Source organism: Epargyreus clarus, unplaced genomic scaffold, assembly GCF_041222505.1.
Source record: "Epargyreus clarus isolate Ecla_fem2 unplaced genomic scaffold, WU_Ecla_fem_2.2 ptg000009l, whole genome shotgun sequence".
NCBI classification, from domain to species: Eukaryota; Metazoa; Arthropoda; class Insecta; order Lepidoptera; family Hesperiidae; genus Epargyreus; species Epargyreus clarus.
In genome coordinates this window covers 2,886,971-2,898,240 of record NW_027332217.1, presented here as the reverse complement: position 1 = coordinate 2,898,240, position 11,270 = coordinate 2,886,971, and the positions used below count along the sequence as shown (strand labels likewise).

Sequence of the window (11,270 nt, the reverse complement as noted above, 5' to 3'; positions counted from 1 at the left end):
TACCTCCCTGTAACTTCACATCTCTACAAAAATTACGAATGGTTTGACTACATAGTACTTGCCTATAACGTATTCCACTATAAAACGCGGATTTCTCCTCACAACTGGAGGAAACATAGAGCATATTACCTGCTCTCTCAACTCAAAGACAATATTGTCGATTGATTTTCAACGCAAAACACGTGGATTAAAAATACGATAAACTATTTAATCTCGAACAGAAGCCGTATGTCATTAATATCCAGTGTAATGGAATGGCTAATGCCTGTATAATCTCCTAAGGGTTGATAGAACACCGTCGCACTCGTTAACCGTTATATTCAGTTGACGTATCGAAACCAGAGGATAGAAATATCAGTACTGTTTCAGGCGGCGCGGAGAGCGCACGTGTTGTTCGCGCGCTGAAATAATTCCTGTATGGAAACTTAACGTCGCTAATGTAAGGACGTTTGGGTAGATACATAAATTTGTGTGTGTCTGTGTGACTTTTGTGCTGGACGCTTAGTTTGAATCGGATTCTAAATTTGTTTTGATACTTGTAAGTACTTTAATGTTAAAGTTTTGATTAGTAAGTAATTATATGTTGTTAAGATTTGCGTAATTATAATTGTTTTAGGTTTTTAACGAAGTAGGTAAATTTAAATAAGGAGTACTTTTTTTAATTAATGGATACACCACTACAAATTAATGTTCTTTTCATTTAATGTAATTAAAAAAAGAGTACACAAATTAAACAAAATATTCATATTGGTAATATTCAAATTAAAATTTGAAAACTACACATCAAGTAGGAAGTAAATTCAGATTTATGTAATTTTCGATATTCGACGTCTGGTTTGTAATATCTCTGTGTTGTGCTCATAGACTTAGATTTTTTTTCGGACATCCTATATCTATGGTTGCGCTATAAATATTATGACAATTACACGCAAAATGAATATCTTAGACCTTATAAATCTTAACTTATGTTTCATCAGCATGAGCTTCCTCCTGAGGTATTCCCGGAGCGCTATGACATGGGGCTCTTAAAAAAAGGTGCAAAAAGAGCTCTCATACAAAGCCGGCGATGCATTGGCGACTCCTCTGGTGTTGCAAATGTCCATAGGCGGTGTTGACTACTTTCCATCAGGTAGCTCGTTTGCCTTATCGTTAGGTTAAACTATGAAAAAGAAATCATAATCACTACATTATTATCTTTCCTCTGCTGGCCGCGGGTCTCCTTTTTAATTAGATGTTTTTTAATCTAGCTGGGTAGGTGTGTATTAGAAGACTTCGAACCACATTACAGGATTTTATAAGGAGTTGATAATTGTAGATATTTTATTTGCAATATTTTCGTTTAACGTTGAAACTAGTGATCATTAATTTCTAATACCGTTGAAAAATGCGTAAGGTACGTGCTTGGGATTTGAACATTGGACCGTTAGTGCCAGAAAATATTATTAAATCGATATATTCGGTTACTGGTAGCAAGCAATAGTTACATAACTATTAGTTTTTTTTTGATCCATGAGATGAAGCCCTGGCGATTTTCATCAACAGTAAAGTTACTTTGGACAACATTCTTCTCTTTTATATAACCAAAACTCGCAAATTTTACTTCAAAATACACAACATAACAATTATTTTGCAATAATAAAAAGCAACAATTTTTTACTATTTTTATAAAATATGAAAACAAGGTAACATTTATATCGACATTTCTATTCTGAACTGAAGGGCGTGTTAAGACAGAGACAATTTAATAATTGTGTCTGTCTTTAACATTTTATTTGACAATTTAATGATGTTTTAATACACATCCAGGATAAAATCAAGGATTTCACCTATTCTTAACATTCAAAAATAGCAATATCTTTTTGATTGGCTTCAGGTATATAAGCCTATTTTAAACGTAGCTAAGCAAATATTTGTAGATGGCAGAACCCTTTGTGCTTTGAATCTGGCGGCACCATCGCCACATCTATTTCTACTTAATAATAGCAATATTAAGTGCTGCTGTATCTCGGTTTGATGGGGGGGGGGGAAGGGAGACATACTTTTCCCAGACGTTCCAACTTAGTCCTCAGGAGTAGCAGCGCATCTGTGACCAACTTCAGGTAGGAATATAATCCTATTTGGGGTTGATTACAGATGTGCATGAGCAACAGTAGCCGCTTACCATCAGGTGGTCTGCATGCTCGTCTACTTGTTTTAAATTATAAAAAAGCGCTATTAGCCATAACGAAGGGCCAGACTTACTACATACATTTTTTAACTTCTTGATACTAAAGCAGCATTCTTCCTATCAATTTTTTACCGTTATCTGCTTTATATTGAATCAAAGGACAGCTTAACTTCACCTCTAAGCTACTCTCAGGATACAGAAGTATTAGATACAAACGAGGTTAAAATGAATAAAATCTGCAGTAGCCGGGTAAAGAATGAAGGAAATAATATCTTTAATTTAACATTGCTTTTCCAATGTAATACTGGTATTTAGAGCATGGGTAGTTAATGGGGGTGAGATGAGGGGGCTTTTCTACCCCATACAAGGTAAGGAAAGAAAAAATGTTCAAACAGAAAGACCATCTTTTAATTTTTGCCGACAAATTTCAGAGATTGCTATAGCTTTTAATTTAAAAGTAGAACTAGTTATATTACCTAGTTAGCATTGCTTTTCTTTCTTGTTATTTTTACTTCCTAAAGTAAATATACTTCCCAAGGGAAAATAAGTTACCTATTCGTCGCGTATACTTTTTTCACAAAAATCAACTTATTTCCATCATATTTTCGGATGTTTCTTACGCGTGAAACTTACATCATAGTTTCCACGATTTTCCCCATTCGCAAAAACTGTGACGTAGGGTAGATTCCCGATAGCGAATGATAAATCGACAGATTATGTACTTAAGTTCCGTAAAACTAGCCGTTACAAGAGCTTTAATAGGACGAGGGTATTAGGTATTAAGCCTACTTTATGTGGGATAGTTGGCGGAATAGTTGGATTCGAACTAAATGTCTTGGGCTCAAGATTTCTGTTATTTTGTAAAACCAGTATTATTGCAGTTTTCTTATCATTTTAAAGTTAAGATACAATTGAAAAATATTATTAAATAATGTTTGAGTGAATAATAAGCCATGGTTTTACCGGACTGCAGAGACTAATGTAATACGAGCGTATCATTCTTTGGCACGGCTTGACGGATTATAATTATGAGCTGTTGTTTGATTCGTCTAAATTGTTTGACCTATGGATCGTGGGATATATTTTTAAGTGGCTAATTTTTTTGTCATTTTTATATTTTTTTAGTTCAGTGTTATAACTGATGCTATAAATATCGCATATCAACGGTATTAAGTAGTCAAACGTAGCGAAACAGGCGCACTCAATATATATTTGCTTCTACATCAAAATTAAGCCGGAGCTGAATAGAACGCTACCTTAATAAGGTATTTACTTCGATCACTAATAAGAACTAGATACACAATCAGCGACAAAAAAACGGCGCGACGAAAAGAGCACCCAAATAGACATTTGGGTGAACAAACCTGTCAAAGTGATAGCTTATGACAGCTAGCTTATGTCGTAATATTTTTTTGCTTTTGGTAAGCAGTTTTTAAAAACACCTTTAACAATAGTGATAAGGTTGATTTTGCATTAATTTTAGATTCCGTCGCTTAGAATTTTATAAACACGTTTGACGCCACTTTATCTTCTTATTAGTGATCGAAGGGTATTTAGGAGAATTGTAACGAAATTTAATTAATTATGTAGCATTTCCCGAATTCCCAACACATAATAATTAGATTGGCGACAGTCATATCCTTGGAGTTTATCTCATGATTTCGTGCTATTCACATTAATGTACTACGTTTACAATTGTATCATATTACTTACTTATCTTATAAAAGTGGAAGACTCCTTCGAGATTTGACTCATGAGGTGCCGTTGTCACACCTCTAACAAGTAAATAAGTAGTAATAATTAAAGTGCTGTATTCTAGTTTAAATGGTCGTGTAATGTACATACACTTACCAAGGCGTTCCAACTTAGTTCCATCGTAGGATTATAATCCTTTTTGAGGATGATTACAGATGTCCATGGGTGGCAGTTACCATTTACCATCAGATGACTGCATACACCTATTCTACTTTAGTAATACAAAAAAAGTTCGATTTGCGAATCCAAAAATCCATTACCGTCACGTCTCATTAATCTCATAATTTACCTCACTCTATCAATCGGATTTTTTAATTAACCATGGGAACTCCAATCACTAGATGAAGTCGACTGGGTAGTCGATCGAACATTGCTGTTCAAACAAGTACTTGCGAAACACTGAGTGAAGTCGGCTGAACAGTGGATCGATTGGTTGACCGAACACAGTTAATCAAACAAGAACTTGAATAGCAAACAAAAGTAAGACAGATAATGAAGATGTGAGGCAAATATCGATAAGGATTTTGATTTGCACATGTAATTGAATGTGGCAGGACTCTTTGTGGTTCGACTCCGGCGGCACCACCGCCACATCTATTTCTGCCTAATAACAGCAGTGTTAAGCGATGCTGGTTTGAAAGGTGTGATATCGGAGACAAACTTTTCCGAGGAGTTCCAGCTTAGTTTTCAGGGATAGCGGCGCTTTTTTGGTCACCCTCAGATAGGAATTTAATCCTATCTGGGGTTGATTATAGTAGCTGCAAAGATTCTGAATGTGGATTTCAAGATAAAAATACTTCCATAAGGTGTTTGAATTTAGTTCTCTATCGTAATGTAACACCTGTGACCGACTTCAAGTTGAATTCTCTATTGGGACTTCCCTTCTTCCTCATCCAAGCCTTGGAATTTCATTTTTATCTCTTCTTGGATCTTATTTCAGTTTGCTTCTGCGTTATTTTTTAATTTGTTGAATTTCAAATCACGTTTTTGTATTCTATGTTAACTTTGTGCTTTTTAAGACATCATATGTCTATCTATTTCTATCTCCATTCGTACCATAATTGCTTTACGCCATCTACGACCTGATATGTCTAGTTATTTACATTTTTCTAAATAATTCTTTAATAATTTTACTGTAGTTACTTATTAGTTATTAAGGTAGAAGAACCCTTCGTGGGTCAGCTCCGGTGGCACCACCGTCACACCTATTTCTGCTTAATAACAACAGTATTAAGCGCTTCTAGTTCTAGTTTAAAGGTTTGCTGTATTTTGGTTTGGTAAGGGAGACACACTTTTCTGAGACGTACTTTTTAATAGGTAGCAACTTGTCAATTGTTCCTAAAATCCAGATATTCTAAAATTCTATATTAATCAGGCCCGACCCAGTCTAGCCTAGTAGCGTTTTAATCTCCCGTGAAATCGACCGGACGTTAGCTAATGCATTAAACATAGCTAACCAAACAGAATAGCATTGGCATAGTTAATTCTACAGAGATAGGGCAATATTGATTAACTTGACTGTCCGAGAATAGTTGACTACCGTAGGAGTTGATAAGATTAATAAGCACTAGGATGATAGCAGTATAGTTACCATTTATATCTTAAGATTCTGGTAGTCATCGAAATTGAATTTTTCGACACCAAAATATCTACACACACTACCTGTCTTCATGCAGGTGTGCAAAGAACTTTTAGGGCTTATGTAAGGATTTTTGGCAAAAGACATAAAAACATTTTTGGTTACTAAAAGAAATATCATTGTTTACGGCTTTTAAGATAAATTAATAGTCATCTAGGAATGTCTATTTGAGTCTACCGTGAGAACATGAACTCGTATCATTAAAAGATGTCTGGTAAGACCAATCTTGGTCTCCTATGTTATTGTTAGGCAGGCAGCTAAAACAGTTTTACGTCCAATTAAAATGGCTCAGCGTTTTATTCCAGAATTGTATCAGATATAATTTAATACAGTAAAAATACATACAGTAAAAGCAAAAATCTTTTCGAATATTGTGAGAAGTTATTCTAGTAACATTTCGCCCATTTATTTAAATTCATGCTCAACAAATTGAATTTCAGTAGCACTTTTTACTATCTTTCTCACTATAACTAATTTATTGAAGCTTTCTTTGAGTTCTACCTCAAAACTTTCGTTACCGCACTGCGTTAATAAATAAAGTTACGTGACTATCCATATTTTCTTTAGTATCTATCTATATTAATTAATAAGTTCAATCCTTGATTATAATCAAAGTCGCGAAACTCTCACCAATGGAAGAAAAAAGATATTTAGATAGAAAAAATTACGAAATGTTTTTATTTATTTTACCAATCAAACAAGCAATTCTACTGACGTATATAATAAAGCCGCTGATAGGCAGCTTTAACATCAAAAATAAAACAGGTTCAATTCTGAGTCTATCGTCTAAATGTATAAATATCGTCTAAGTATATAAATGTCTTGTTTCTTCTAAACCAGTATTACATGATATGAAAATTGGTATTGCACAGGCAAAAATTTATATCAAGCGAAACCACGTGCAAAAGTTAGGACTGAAAAATCCTTAACCAACTGAAGAAGACTCGATTGTAATAAAAAATAGTGTCAGACTATTCTAGAAGGAAATAAGAAAATTTCTTCGATACAAAATTAAATCTCTTCTACGCGAACTTACGAGGTCAGACTCAAAAAAGATGCTAAAAGTATTTTTTAAAATGTGAAACTTAAGTGCCTTGGTTATTTCGTATTAGGCTTAACGTTTTATATTTTCTCTAAAGGTGGTTTTATTTGGATCTGTCTAAAAGCTTTTGAATACTGTTTCTGACAATGTAGAAAAGCCGGTTTTAAGTTTAATATAGTGTTAGGGATGGCTACAGCGTTCGTAGGAGTGATAAAGGAAGGGGAAGGAAAGTTTTTAAATGGAGGGCACGGTGGAGTAAAAGGAATGCAGGAGAAGAAAGCTGTGAACGATAGATTCCGAATGCTCAGAGCTCGTTGAAGGAGCACTGGTTAGGATAACTGGACTATGAAAAACAGAGTACAATATAGTGTCGAATTATTAACGACACTACCATATGCATTACTTTGTGCTTTCGTTTTAAATTTTCATTACCTTAAGTTTATGTATCTCAAAGGGCAGGTAGTGTGCCCGATTGTTATCACTTTACAGATAACTTAGTCTAAGAATTACGATATGACACTGTCGACTTCTAGACGGTTTTGAAACAATGTAGTGAAGTATGGTCCGAGAATCATCAGCATTTTGCTCACCCGCTTGTCATGGTCTTGTCTCAGATTGAAAAGGGTTTAAACGTATTATTTAGGGTATCAATATACTAGCCAGGTAAGGACTCATAGAATTCTTGTGTCTATAAAAACATTATGAAAATATCTCACGTCTTTAGTTTTCTTAAAGATGTTTTACCATTCACCTTGTTTACAGATTTATGTCAGATCTTAACACATTTTATAGATCACACTCGTAACACGTCGAGAAATGAAAAGTGAGTTTGCGAAAAGTATCTCATTTTTATTATTATTGTTCGGTCACCGAAGTTTCGTTTCGAGGAATTTACGGAAGGCTTATCTCAAGTCTGACAACAAATAGGAAATATCTTTTAAGCTTTGTTTCCAACTTCGGAATTAAGGTCGGTTTATTTGACACGTTTTATCAAAGAAGTTTTTAATATAATCCCAGTAAGATTATGTTTATCTATATTTGGAAAATAAAAAGAATAACATAATAACAATTTAACAAACACAACCTTGTTGAACATAACAAATATTTTTTAGACGTTAATATTTTTCTTTCAAAACATTTTACTAAAACCTCGTCGCTACGATAGTTCAATTCTTCGTTTCAGGATTGCAGTGAAACGTAACTTGAAAAAACGTGAAAATATCGCGCCCGTATCTCTTGCCTCCTATGTGTCAACAGCATGTCTGGGATCATATTATGTTTTTTGTTTTAAAAATAATATAGTAAATATCATGCAATTAATTTGATGGTTCGGTCACCGTCTTATTGTAAATCAAGACCAAATAAGATTGGAGTTTTAACTGATGTCAACCAGTTGAAATGTAGATGAAGATGTAATGTGTTGAAGATCCTCATTTTTCTAAATTTCAAATAAGTAGAAGACAGAGGTAACATTGCTGTTATGTGGTAGAAATAGTAAGAGAAACTTTAGTGCTGTAAACGTCAAATTATTTTGGTGTGCTAAGGAAGACATAATTGTTCCGTTTCATCCGGTCCTCGCGGGTATTAACTCATCTGTGACCGATCTTAGCTCTAATTTGTCTATCTGGGGTAGATTATAACTATACATGATCATGGAAAACGCCAATTACTTCCAGATGGACTCCATAGTTGTTAACTATTTCTACATTATAACAATAAGATAGATTTCAACATCTTTACACAAAAATGTATGGCCTTTCGATACACAAATCTTGAAAGAACAGTGTAAGACTTTTCTCTATTTTTGTATTAAAATGTGTTCTGTACTGGAGAACAATGCCTCGAGCGCAGTAGAGTTGTATCGAGTATCAGTTTAAATCTAGCGGAAAACAATACTTAAATCTTTCTTTGTAGCTTTTTGTGCGGAAAACTCGAAATGCCCTGCAGTATAATATATTTTCTATCCAATCGGACAAATATCAGACTCCTTTATTTTATTAGTAGACATTTTGATTGCTAGAAAAATAAAATTCTTTTTTTTTTATTTATATTAACCGTGTTCTCGAAGATATGAACGTCGGAAATAAGATGTACTGCTCGCGACCGTCACACCTCTTTCAAGTGTGAAGTCCTGCGTTTTGTACAAAGGGTGTGGATGCTAGCTGATTTACTTACGAAGCGACTATATTTTAGTCCTCAGGAGTAGCAACGTATCTGTGGTCAGCTTCAAGTTCAAGAAACGGGTATATATGGAGATATCTTTGGACGGTATGGCTCGGTACGGTACGGCAGTGATCACTTATTACCAGGTGGACTCCATGCACATTTTCACTCATTACAAGAGTGGTGGTGCTTCCAAATTGCGAAGTCTTCACCCAACTTTGATACTAAAACTTTAACTTAATATTTTGGTACTGTATATTAATTTTAATAAACAAATCATATTTCAATAGGAGAATCCAGGGTGGAAACTATTTACCCAAAACCCAGTTACCGAAATTACGGGACCACGCGTCTGTTCCACGGATTAACCGGCTTTTGTTAATGTAGTACATTTAATTGGGACTCTATTATTGTGTATACCACCGGGCTCTATTATTTTAACGCACAATAAAATTTAATATATCATTATGTGACCAATAAATAATTATTGAAATAATATTAAAAGCCAAGGATTATTTTGTCCCAAATGCTATAACCATTTATAAGCTTTTCGTTTTGTAAATTGAGCTATGGACTTCATAATATATAATTGATATTTATTTTATATCACAGGGAATTAGAGTGGTATTTAAAAATAACAGAACTATACAGGAACCTGTAGTCTGAGCGTTAAGACCGCCCCCACTATTTCTAGCGTAAAACGGATCTTGAGTTTCGGTGGCACGTGTATCTCGATGACAGGACTCGATATATTGCTATTTTACCTACATTTTTATATTCTGTTAGCGTTGCGGCTTCCACACGCAAAGTCGAAAAAACGCTTAATGAGTTCCAAGCCTTATATATATCTATTAGCCTTATATATATATTATCTAAGGTAACTCGTGAGGAAATTATTTAAAAACAACTTTTATAAACCGAGAATATTTTACTTCACTTTACTAAGTTAATAAAATAACAAGTAAGCACAATAAACACATATTCGACAAAAAAATTGGCAGAGTAACGTCCTTTACGACAATCAGAAATGGAATCCCTAATGAGCGATCTACAGCGCCTTTTTATACGCCCCTTTTTAGTTAACACCCTTATTTGACAGTAAAATTTTCTATTTCTTATCTTCGTTCTTAATATCTTTAATACTATAACTGACCAACTTCAAAGCGAAGGTAGAAGAAGTTAAAATTTGTAACCGATGGTAATTTCTAGGTAACTGGCGCTAAGACTACCTTATATCCCTACACACATGCTCATATACTTAATACGTAGCACTCTGCCTTCGGACCGGCGAGGCATTAATTTGAGGTCGGTTCACATGTGCATGCTGTAATTGCTTGCCGAATGCATGTTGTCGTCTAGACATAGAACTCGGCTGATTGTGATGTGACTGGATGTCGTTGCCTTTTATGATATAAATCGAAAACTTCTTCGCAACAATACGCCATTATGTATGATGGCATGATTATATTTGAAAAAATGCAGTATACATATTTTTTTTTATAATATAGAAGTAGCAGACAAGCATGCAATCCACCTGGTGGTATATGGCTACTACCGCCCATGGACAACTGTAATCGATTCCTGGTAAAATAAGTAAACCTGAGGTCGGCCATGGTTAGGTCGCTACCCCTGAGGACTAACTTGAAATGCCTCGGAAAAGTATGTATCCTTTACCATATTCCATATACGTGCACATGCAAAAGAAAATATACACTACCGTAAATAACACTATCAAGATGCGACTCACTCAAAAACATAGACAGATTCATATTAACTACCTAGGCATTTCATGAAACAACCACTTATTATAAATGCATGAAATTCATTTAATTATTCGTTATTCCTTTTTTTTGTCCTGTTACCCGAGTTAAAGGTACCCGACGCCATGGGAATGACGCCGGGTTATGTGGGATTTTTACCGCACTAAAACTCCCCCGGTGGACGTCCTCAGCGTTTGGTGGAGAACTCCGGGATCTCCAACGGAACACAACCGGAGTCACGGTAGGAACCGTGATGCCCTTTTTATCTATCAGGCTCTGCCCTGGGGGGAGCAATTTGCGCTCCTCTCACATCCCCTGGTAATTACAGCGATATGCGACCACACAAACCGCTGTCCTTCCCGGGGTCGCTTGCTGCACGGTTTGAGCTCCCACTCTTGCCGCCCGCAACCCCGGAAGCCCCTTTTAGTCGCCTCTTACGACAGGCAGAGGATACCGTAGCCCTATTCTGGTCCCGGTACTACAGGGACAAATTATTCGTTATACCTATCATCCATATTTGGTAAATTTATAAATAATATTTTGCACAAAACTACTGAGTTTGGCCGAGGGAGAGTCATAGCTCAGAAATTATTTATACTTTACGGTGTAATAGATTTAAATTCGTTTCCGTACAGACAATAAATTTTATAGCGAAGTGCAAAAAGTACAACAGGAGCGATGTAAGATTTATAGTACTGAAACGAAAATAGGGTTTTTGTTTTATTTATTAGCAACTACTTGTGT

The 11,270-nt window shown here is 35.1% G+C and overlaps 1 protein-coding gene across 2 annotated transcripts in view; it reads left to right on the top strand.

Annotated features, from left to right (window-relative positions):
* Positions 1 to 374: 374 nt before the first annotated feature.
* LOC140744765 (uncharacterized) overlaps positions 375 to 11,270 on the top strand; it is an 81,618-nt gene continuing 70,722 nt past the window's right edge. Inside the window, exons 1-2 of one of the 2 annotated variants that reach the window (XM_073076418.1) lie at positions 375 to 538; positions 978 to 1,129. The gene's annotated coding sequence lies outside the window, so the exon portion shown is untranslated. The remainder of the gene's footprint in view (positions 539 to 977; positions 1,130 to 11,270) is intronic. The other variant, XM_073076417.1, reaches the window with a different exon arrangement.